Here is an 11,045-nt window from a genome sequence, read left to right as displayed (position 1 = left end):
GGGTAATAGGCAGTTTATTGCAAAGCATGCTATCTTTTTTAAGTTCAGAGAGAGAGAGAAAGGAGAGAGCACCTAGCTGTGATGACCTCATACTAGGTAGGTATTTATACCTCTATATAAGGCCTACCTAGTAACTGGAGGTGAGGTTCAGGTATTGGTGTAGGGGTTAGGGGCCACTTTGACATTCAAAGTGAGACGTACGAACAGAACAGTGCTCTCTTGTGAAGATTTGATGACCCTCGTAGTCAGGAAACTCACCCAAAGATGAGATTTGTGCAATGTTTTCTCAACCTAGCTTGATGTTACCCAGGTAGAGAGTCCATCAAGCTAGGTTGAGAGAACATTGCACAAATCTCATCTTTGGATGAGTTTCCTCGCTCCAAAAGTCATCAAATCTTCAAAAGAGAGCACTGTTCTGTTCGTACATCACACTTTGAATGTCAAAGTGGCCCCTAACCCCTACACTAATACCTAAACCTCACCTCCAGTTACTAGGTAGGCCTTATATAGAGGTATAAATACCTACCTAGTATGAGGTCATCACAGCTAGGTGCTCTCTCCTTTCTCTCTCTCTCTCTCTCTCAAAAAACTGGTAATTGTCTCATAGGCCACTCTCCTGTGTGTTATTAAAATTAGGTCCAGCAGTAAAAAGAGGCACTAGGAAGCACCTCCTCCTTTTGGACGGCAGGTTTGACAGCCGACAGTCAATTTTGCCAGCATCGGTTCTCGAGCCCGCTGACAGCCATGGGTTCAGAAACCGGATGCCAGCAAAACTGAGCGTCCAGTTTTCAAGCCGTGGGCCGACTTCAAATTTTTTTATTTTTTACTTTTTTAAACTTTCGGGACCTCTGACTTAATATTGCCATGACATTAAATCGGAGGGTGCACAGAAAAGCAGTTTTTACTGCTTTTCTGTGCACATTCCCAGTGCACAGGGGTAAAGCTAGCATGTCCAAAACGCGCGTCCAAATGCCGGCTAACAGTGTGGTCCGTCGGAGCGCACTGTACTGTATCGGCCTGTGGGCAAACGGGCCACTCTTCTCCAGAGCCCAAGAGGAGATCGGAAACACCCCAGCCACAAAAAAACAACCCTCGCTTCTCTTGTGCTGTTCCTGGTTGGGAGACACCTTGTGGGGGACCCGGGTCACAGAAGCAACACACAGAGGATAAGGAAAGACTGAGTTCGGTGTTTCACTGGGGGGAGCTGGCACATCCTGGATGAGCTTGGGAAGGAGGCAATGGGCTAAATCTGAGCAAATTTCATAAGAAGGCTGCACCCAATCATGTGCCAAAAGAAAGCCCTTTGGAGACAGAGAACTAGGCAGAGCTTCCTTATCTAAATTTTGAGATGCTGACCTCAGCCTCACATCCCTAAAGACAGCTACAAAGGAGGAAAGAGAGAACAGATTCCAAAACTTCACCACTGACTCTCTCTGCGTGAACCTGAAGTCACTTCAGCTCTAATCCTCGGCTCTGTCACCAACTCTGTGTGTGACCCTGGGGGAGTCACTTTATCTCCCTGTGCCTCAGCTCTAATCCCCGGCTCTGTCACTGACTCTGTGTGTGACCCTGGGGGAGTCACTTTATCTCCCTGTGCCTCAGCTCTAATTCCCAGCTCTGTCACTGACTCTCTGTGTGTGACCCTGGGGGAGTCACTTTGTCTCCCTGTGCATCAGCTCTAATCCCCAGCTCTGTCACTGACTCTCTGTGTGTGACCCTGGGGGAGTCACTTTATCTCCCTGTGCCTCAGCTCTAATCCCCGGCTCTGTCACCGACTCTCTGTGTGTGACCCTGGGGGAAGTCACTTTATCTCCCTGTGCCTCAGGTCTAATCCCCGGCTCTGTCACCGACTCTCTGTGTGTGACCCTGGGGGAAGTCACTTTATCTCCCTGTGCCTCAGGTCTAATCCCCGGCTCTGTCACTGACTCTCTGTGTGTGACCCTGGGGGGGACTCAATTTATCTCCCTGTGCCTCAACTCTAATCCTCAGCTCTGTCACTGACTGTTTGTGTTTCTATGTGTTTGACCCTGGGTGATTCATTTTATCTCCCTCTGCCTGAGCTCTAATCCCCGACTTTGTCACTGACTCTTTGTATGTAACCCTGGGGGGAGTCACTTTATCTCCCTCTGCCTGAGCTCTAATCCCCGGCTTTGTCACTGACTCTCTGTATGTAACCCTGGGGGGAGTCACTTTATCTCCCTGTGCCTCAGCTCCAGTCCCCAGCTCTGTCACTGACTCTCTGTTACGGGACCGGGCCGTGCCCCGGTCCCTCCTCCTACCTTGGGGCCGGCCCGCACGGAGCTCTTCCCGGCCGCATAGGCCCAATCTTCAGCCTGCCGCGGCTCTCCCTGCTCGAGGGAGACGCCGCCAACCCGACGCGTTGGGCTTCGCCCCCTAGGCACGCATGCGGGGGCTCGACCCTTAAAGGGGCCAGCGCGGGAAATCCTAGGACGGCCTCCGGATGACGTCACACGCTGCAGGGTATTTAAACCCTGCAGCTCTATCAAGCTTTTGCCTTGCAATGAGGTTCCCTCTGGTTCAGAGTGTGTAGTTGCTGCATAGGATCCTGGATCATCTCTACTGTCTTCTGGCTTGACCTGGTTTCGACTCCTGACCTGTCTTCAGCTTCTGCCCCTTTGTTTTGGTATCGACATCTGACCTCTGGCTTCCGACCCGGCTTCGTCCACGACTCCGTCTTCTGCTTCGTCCCTGGCTTTGGTTTGGACCTCTGACTCCTGGCTTCTGACCCAGCTCCACTCCCGGACTCCGACTCTGGTTCTTCCTCACCTCAGGTATCCGGTACTTGCTGGCCCAGAGGATTCTCCTAAGTCCCAGCGGAGTGTTCCTATAACAGGGATCTGTGTCTGGGGAAGGTACAAAGATCTTATAGAGGGGAGTGTTCCTATAACAGGGATCCGTGTCTGGGGAAGGTACAAAGATCTTAACTCGGAGGGTGCACAGAAAAGCAGTTTTTACTGCTTTTCTGTGCACTTCCCCGGTGGCGAGAGAAATTAACACCTACTTTGGGTAGGCGCTAATTTCTTAAAGTAAAATGTGCGGCTTGGCTGCACATTTTACTTTCTGAATCGCGCAGGAATAAGTAATAGGGCCATCAACATGCATTTGCATGTTGCGGGCGCTATTAGGTTCGGGGGGGTTGTACACGCATTTTCGAGGCGCTATTACCCCTTACTGAATAAGGGGTAAAAATAGCGCATCGAAAACGCGCGTCCAATTGCGGGTTAACAGTGCGCTCCACCGGAGCGCACTGTACTGTATCGGCCTGTTTACCAGTCAGGGTGGAGATCTTCAGACCTTCACCCTCCACCGGACTGGAAGCAGGTGACATCTGGATGGTAGTTTGGATCTAGCGCCTGGTTCGAAAAAAAATATTTTGCTAACTGTCTCTTTCAGCTAATTTCAAGTTTTGACATCAGAGTTGAAATTTGGTGCACAATACAAGAAAAGAAAAAAAGAAACTTTTTTTTTTGTCAGAGGATGACTTGGTGCATTTCTATGTGAGAATTATCACAGAGGTTTGTGTTTAATGTCGTTTATTAATTGAGTAGATTGATTAATTAAATGAAATGTAAATTAATCTTTTCACTTTTTTTTTTTTGGATAGTCCCGGTTTTATTGTGAAGGCTGTTGATTCTTTTTTTTTTTATAATAAATCTTTGTACAACACTATGCAACTGTCAAAATAATTGGTAGACAAAAAGAATTGGGGAGAAAAAGTGACCCGGGCGATACTTTAGGGGGCAGATTTTCAAAGGGGTACGCACCCCCCGAAAACCTACCCCAAGCTCCCCCTGCGTACGCCGAGCCTATGTTGAATAGGCTCGGCGGCGCGTACAAGCCCCGGGACGCGCGTATCTATTAAAATCCGGCGTACTCTTGTTTGCGCCGGTCGTGCGAACAAAAGTACGCGCGGGCGTACTTTTTTAAAATCTTCCCTTCGATATATATATTTGGAAAAATTAAAAAATAAAAATCAAATCTGCAATAGAATGAATCCAAATTATTCTAGTCCTATGACAAAGTTGTAGCTGGTCTCAAACCTACTGAAACATTTGCAGAATAAATGACCATAAAAACAGAAAGAAAAATAGATAAAAAATTACATTTTAGAATAAATAAAAAATAGATAAGGAATAACAGCTGGGTTTCAAATCTATAGACAAGATCTACAGGAGACAGTCTATCTACTGTTGAACTGTATGATCACATTGGGAAGGTGGTCTTAGAAAGACAGGAAAAGGCAAATCTGAGCAGTGATAAAAAAAAGGGGAGGTCCAAGAAACCATATTCATTCTTGGCAATCCTCTTCCAAACTTCCTTCCTTGCACAAAAAGAGAGAGCTTACAAAAAGACAATGAGGGCGTAATGAATTATAGCACAGCTTTAACTCTAAAAAGAAGAATACATGTGAAAAAAAAGTTTCAAATAGAATCAGTTTCTTTTGTTATAAGGTGAATTTTGTATTAAATATATATATTTTTTCATTTTGTTACATGTGCCATAAAGCTTTCTAGTTTCCTATTTTCTTTGACTGATTTCCGCCCCTTTCTCTCTGATTGATTAAAAATAGAATCTTGGAAGCCCAGATTAAACATATTTCACACATTAAAATGGTCAAAAAGACCAAAATGACTGTCACCATGGATAAATGTGCTGTGAAAGAGGCTATTAATGAAAATGGCATTTTCCAACAAAAGGAAAACAGGCCAAATGAGGAAAATAAGAAAAAGCATAAGCACTGGCAATGTGCATGTAAAATATAAATAAGGCAAGTCTAGCAAGAATGAGAAGAAACCATAGAAGTAAAAACTAATAATAAAACATTTTTCAATGTACAAACTGTACTCTGTTACCACCGAAAGGAAAGTACCTTGAATTTATCACTTTAAGAGTGAAATGATAAGAGGATCTCAATAGCTTACAGCATAGCTTACAGCATATTTTATACAAACGAAAATTGCTTGGAAAAAAACGAAAAAAACAAAAAGAAAAAATGTGGATACGGGTGAAAAAAAGACCTATGATTAAAGATGATCCCATAAGCGGCTCAAGCAAAGAGCAGAGATGCTCAAAAGACCGCAGGATGGTATGAAGGTCTATAAACCAGTTGCACCCAATGTATAAATAATGGGATCTTGTTTAATGGGATCTTGTTTTTTGAAAAATGTGAAACTTTGAAATATTTGAACAACTGCTTGTTGACGTAGTGTTTACATTTATTTTGAAATAATCGTCGACTTTGTTGCAGTCTGGGAAGCTGCAGACCAGGAGTGAACCCTTGGGCCCGAACTACCCCAATGATAGGGCAGGTCGGGAGGCGGAGCCACAGGCAGAGGTCTTCACCCGGGAACCAGGAACCCCCCAGGAGGAGCCCGTAGGGTCCTAGAACCTTGGGACTTAGGAGAACAGTGAGAGTCTCTATAGTAGAAGAAGGCCTGGGCAGAGAGTATGATATGGTAGTCCAATAGGAATGCTGTAGTCCGTGGGCTAGTTGGGTCCGGCGTGTGCTGGAGCAGATAGTGAGCAGATACAGAGTCTATAGCGTGCTGTGGACTGGAGCAAGCTATGAGCAGGAACGGAGTCTGGTAGCGTGCTGTGAGCTGAAGCAAGCTTTGAGCAGGAAACGGAGTCTGTAGTGTGCTGGAGAACTGGAACAGACTGTGAGCAGGATCGGAGTCTGTAGCATGCTATGAGCTGAAGCAAGTAGAGATTGTGAATCGTGTCCTCGATCGTCTTAACGATCGATTTCAGCTGGGAGGGGGAGGGAATCGTATTGTTGCCGTTTGCGTGTGTTAAACTATCGTGAAAAATCGTTAAAAATCGTGAGCCGGCACACTAAACCCCCCTAAAACCCACCCCGACCCTTTAAATTAAATCCCCCACCCTCCCGAAACCCCCCCCCAAATGCTTTAAATTACCTGGGGATCCGGCGGTGGTCCAGAACGGCGGCGGTCCGGAACGGCCCCCTCAATAGGATCGTGTTGTCTTCAGCAGCGGCGCCATTTTTCAAAATGGCTGCCGCAAAATGGCGGCGGCCATAGACCAAAACAATTCGACGGAGGCGGTCGTTCCGGACCCCCGCTGGACTTTTGGCAAGTCTTGTGGGGGTCAGGAGGCCCCCCCAAGCTGGCCAAAATTTTCCTGGGAGTCCAGCGGGGTTCCGGGAGCGATTTCTTGCCACGAATCGTTTTCGTACGGAAAATGGCGCCGGCAGGAGATCGACTGCAGGAGGTCGTTCAGCGGGGGTTCCCCACAAGACTTGCCAAAAGTCCAGCGGGGGTCCGGAACGACCTCCTCCGTCGAATCGTTTTGGTCTATGGCCGCCGCCATTTTGCGGCGGCCATTTTGAAAAATGGCGCCGGCTGAAGAACAACACGATCCTATTGAGGGGGCCGTTCCGGACCGCCGCCGTTCTGGACCACCCGCCGGATCCCCAGGTAATTTAAAGCATTTGGGGGGGGTTCGGGAGGGTGGGGGATTTAATTTAAAGGGTCGGGTTGGGTTTTAGGGGTTTTTAGTGTGCCAGTTTTCCTGCCCTCCCCCTTCCCCCCGATTTACGATTTTTTTAACGATAAATCGGGGGAATTGGTATTGTATCGTGGCCCCTAACGATTTTTTGACGATTTAAAATATATCGGACGATATTTTAAATCGTCAAAAAAACGATTCACATCCCTAGAAGCAAGCTGTGAGCAGGAATCGGAGTCTGTAAGCGTGCTGAGAACTGGAACGACCTGTGAGCAGGATCGGAGTCCTGTAGCGTGCTATGAGCTGAAGCAAGCTGTGAGCAGGAACGGAGTCTGTAGCGTGCTGAGAACTTGGAACCGACTGTGAGCAGAAACAGAGTCTGTAGCGTGCCGTGAATGAAGCAACCTGCGAGCAGAACGCAGACGAACTCAGATCAAGCTGGCAGCAGGCAGGAGCGGAATCAGGCAACGGGCAATAGGTCGGTGGCTGGCGGCGAGCAGAAGCGGAATCAGGAACAGGCTGAGGTCAATGGCAGGCGGCAGGCAGAAGCAGAGTCAGGAACAGGCTGAGTCAATGGCAGGTGGCAGGCAGAAGCGGAGTCAGGAACTAGCAGAAGTCAAGTCAGGAAACGTGGAACAAGCGAAGCGCAACTCAGAACTACTAACCAGTAGCGACCCTCGTTGCAAGGCAATGAGACGGTAACCGAACACCGGTTAAATCAGGCTTGGGGCGTGGCATCGTTAGCCCGGGCGGGGCCAGAATTCCCGGCGGCTGTGCGTCCATAGTGCGCGTCCTCACGCGCGCGCGTGGCAAGCAGGGAGATGAGCTGGTAATGGCGGACGCCCTGGAGGGCCGGCAGAGCCGCTGGAGCGGCGTTTCCACCACTGTAGGTAAGGCACAGTGCAGAGCGGATAGGGGGGAAGCGGTGGAGACCGCAACAGACTTTGAAAAAAAGAAAAAAGAGTAATCACAGTATATGTGGATTTCTAGATGACCAGGAAAATAAAAGGAGCACTCAGGGAAGACAGGGATCAAGTTTCCACAGCTAAGTTGGCTCTGCAGGTTCTGAGGTCAACAGCCTGTTTTCAACAAGAGCACATTCAGGACAGGCCGACATTCAGGCGTGGAGGGCTCCATTTTTAAGATAATGACTTGCTTAGCTCTTCCTCATATTCTCCTTGGAATCTTGGCTGTAACTATATAGTCATGTGACCAGCTATGTTTTCAATTTTTCTTTCCTAGGCCATCCGCAGATCTTGGTGAAGAGGAAGATTGCAGCTTTAAAAATGTCCAAGAACTGTTACATGCTTGCGTTGTTTTTTCTGGCTGTCTTCTCCTTGTCCATAATCATTCAAATCAGTAATAAGTGGATCCATCAACAAAGGAGAGCACTCCTGAATGCCTCATCCATACTATGCAAATGCCCCATGTCCCAAACCAGAGAGGACAATAACAAGAAAGAGGAATATAAGACCAAGAAGAAAAGTGGTGGCATTTGGACAGCGAACTCAGTCGGTCGCTTTGGCAACCAAATGGGAGAGTATGCCACTTTGTATGCCTTGGCCAAGCTCAATGGCCATAAGGCCTACATACTGCAGGCCATGCACAACTGGCTGGCCCCTATCTTCAAGATCAGCCTACCAGTGCTCCATCAGGATGTGGTTGATAAGATTCCTTGGAGGAACTATAACCTCCATGACTGGATGTCGGAGGAGTATGAACACATTGAAGGGAAGTATGTGAAACTTATCAGCACCCCCTGCTCATGGACCTTCTAACCACCACATTCAAGAGGAAATCTTCCAAGAGTTCACCTTCCATGACTCATCAGGGATGAGGCCAACAAGTATTTAGAGAAAGTGAAAGGGACCAGGAGTAATGCCACCTTCATCGGGGTCCACGTGCGAAGGGGGACTACCTCCACATCATGCCCAACCAATGGAAAGGGGTGGTTGCAGACAAGGCCTACCTAGAGAAGGCAATGGGTTATTTCCGTAATAAATATCAGGAACCCATCTTTGTGGTGACCAGCAATGGAATGCAGTGGTGTAAGGAGAACATTAACACCTCCAGAGGAGACGTCTACTTCTCTGGGGATGGGATGGAGTCCTCTCCTGGGAAGGACTTCGCCCTTCTTGCCCACTGCAACCATACCATCATGACCATTGGCACGTTTGGCTACTGGGCAAGCTATCTGGCTAGAGGGGAGACCATTTACCTCACCAATTACACTCTACCAGACTCTCCGTTCATGAACGTCTTCCATTACGATGCTGCCTTCCTACCAGAGTGGATTGGGATCCCCGCTGACTTATCACCTCTTCTCCTTGAACTGGCAAAGAAAGCGGCACCCCCAGGAAAAAACTCAAAATCTACATAGGACTAACAACTACTTCCATACTATAAATACTCTAAAATTAAGAAACTGTGTTATATTTATTGGAAATATTTCTGAATGAATCAAGTATAAACTTGGCATGACGTTATATAAGCTCATCAATGATGACTCTTGCCCTTGGGCAAATTCCTTGCTTAGTGGTAGATTTTCAAAAAATATGTGCGTACATGGAAGTGTGATTTTATAACATGCACGCGCTGGCGTGCTCATATTATAAAATTCCAGGTCATCACGCGCAAGTGTGATGACCATCCCCCCAGACCTCAGAAATGAGCCATGCCTCCTAACCTTTAGGAAAAGACTCAAGACATGGCTATTTAGGCAAGCATTCCCGAACTCCAACTAATACGCCTCGCCAGCAAAATATCCTACACAGTAGCTATATATATTATACTGTATTCTGTATATATTGTATACCTGTATATAATTAACTTCTTCTATCTCTCTTTATTTCCTCCTCCCCAGTTCAATAGTCCTTGTTAATTGTAACTGCATCTCTTCTTCACGTTTATCTATGTTCTTTTTTGTATTCATTGCACCCCTGTTTTTTATGTAAACCGACATGATGTGAGCGCTTCATGAATGCCGGTATAAAAAAACCTTAAATAAATAAATAAATAAATAAAGTGGGGGAATAATTTAGCAAATTCGAATGGCGACACATCGGGGCCTTCCCCGTTCCCTCCCAGTCCGCTCCAATTAAGGAACTTTCCAACCCCCTACCCTAACCTCCCTTCCCTATCCTAACCCTCCCACTATCCCTATCCTAGCCCCCCCCCCCCCCCATTTCTTTAACTCACCTTTTGCTCCTGCAAAGGAGCAGGAGCAAGTTGTGCGTGCCGGCACCCTGCCAGCACGCGATTCCCTGGCAAAGTGGCAAATGGCCGCCGTACCGGGTGCCTCTAGCCCTGCCCCACCCCCGGACTGCTCCCTTTTAAAGCCCTGGCAATTACACACGTCCCGGGGTTTACGCACGTGGCCAGGCCCATTTGAAAATTGGCCCGGCACGCGTAAGGCCTAGGATTTGCGTGCCGGGGTTTTAAAATCCAGCCTTTAAGTTCTACCAACCAGCCTGTTCTTTACGCTCCTCACAGCGTGGCCTCCTAGAAGGGCACGCCTTCAGATCACACGTGACTGTTCATTTTCCGTGGCAGGCTCAGAATTTTGGAACTCACCCCCCCCCCCCCCTTGAAATGCAACAGTGCAATTTTATCAAAAATTTCAGAAAGCTCCTAGAAACCTTTTGTTCAGGTTTGGTTATTTTTAATTTTTATTACATTTTAATTTTGTCTGCGTTGCTTTATAATTTTATATTGTCAGTGGAAACCTTGGTAACATGAATAAATAAGAGGGCAGCCAATAGGAAAACATATTCATTCCTAAACTGACCTTAACTGACCTGAAAAGTGTCAAATTGTATCATGTTCTGTTAGTGCGCACTAACAATGGTTTGTGCGCACTAACTCATGGTGAGTGCGCACTAACTCCCCTTAGTGCGCACTAATCGGAAAAAACGATTTTTTAACTAAAAAATCGTGCCAAACACGATTTTCTTCTCCTGCCAGACGATTTCAATCGTTAAGACGATAGGGCACACGATTCACATCCCTAATGCTCAGTGTGCCAGTCAATGTTCTAGAAACTTTGGCAAAACTTTTCCGTGCTGGGGTTCCATCTGATGATGTCACCTATCTGTGAGAACTACCATCCTGCTTGTCCTAGGAGAAAAATAACAATTGATCCATCCAGTCTGTCCAGTTATTCCTGTCCACACTGCCAAGGATGTCTAGAAGCTGCCAGCCATACAGTATGACTGCCTGTAGGCTAGCAATTTTTATCCAAGACAGTTTTTGATCATCTTCCTCCACTGTACACTGACTGGGTGGCTGAGCTAGCAAAATCCCATTTTTAGTTTACCCCCAGAATCCCACCCTTCGCCTCTCCTTCCTATGTTTGTTTAGTTATTTATTTAAAATTTTTTATATTCTATCACCTCCAAAGCAAAGTCCCACAAATACCAATTCAGCTGTAACCTGAATATCCAACCTGAGAGAGAGAGAGAGAATGACCCTACATACAGCACAGTAAGAGCTCACTTTCAACTCAGGGTGGGTGGGTTGGGCAGGGTTTCATTGGTCTGCCCTGAAATGATGATTAA

The 11,045-nt window shown here is 47.0% G+C and overlaps 1 pseudogene; it reads left to right on the top strand.

Moving 5' to 3' along the window:
* The first annotated feature begins 7,743 nt into the window (after positions 1 to 7,743).
* On the top strand, positions 7,744 to 9,045 carry LOC115080686 (annotated as a pseudogene).
* Positions 9,046 to 11,045: the final 2,000 nt, after the last annotated feature.

Source organism: Rhinatrema bivittatum, chromosome 19 (assembly GCF_901001135.1).
Source record: "Rhinatrema bivittatum chromosome 19, aRhiBiv1.1, whole genome shotgun sequence".
In the NCBI taxonomy this organism is placed as follows: domain Eukaryota; kingdom Metazoa; phylum Chordata; class Amphibia; order Gymnophiona; family Rhinatrematidae; genus Rhinatrema; species Rhinatrema bivittatum.
Note: the sequence above shows the minus strand (reverse complement) of the source record. Positions and strands in the feature narration are given on the sequence as shown.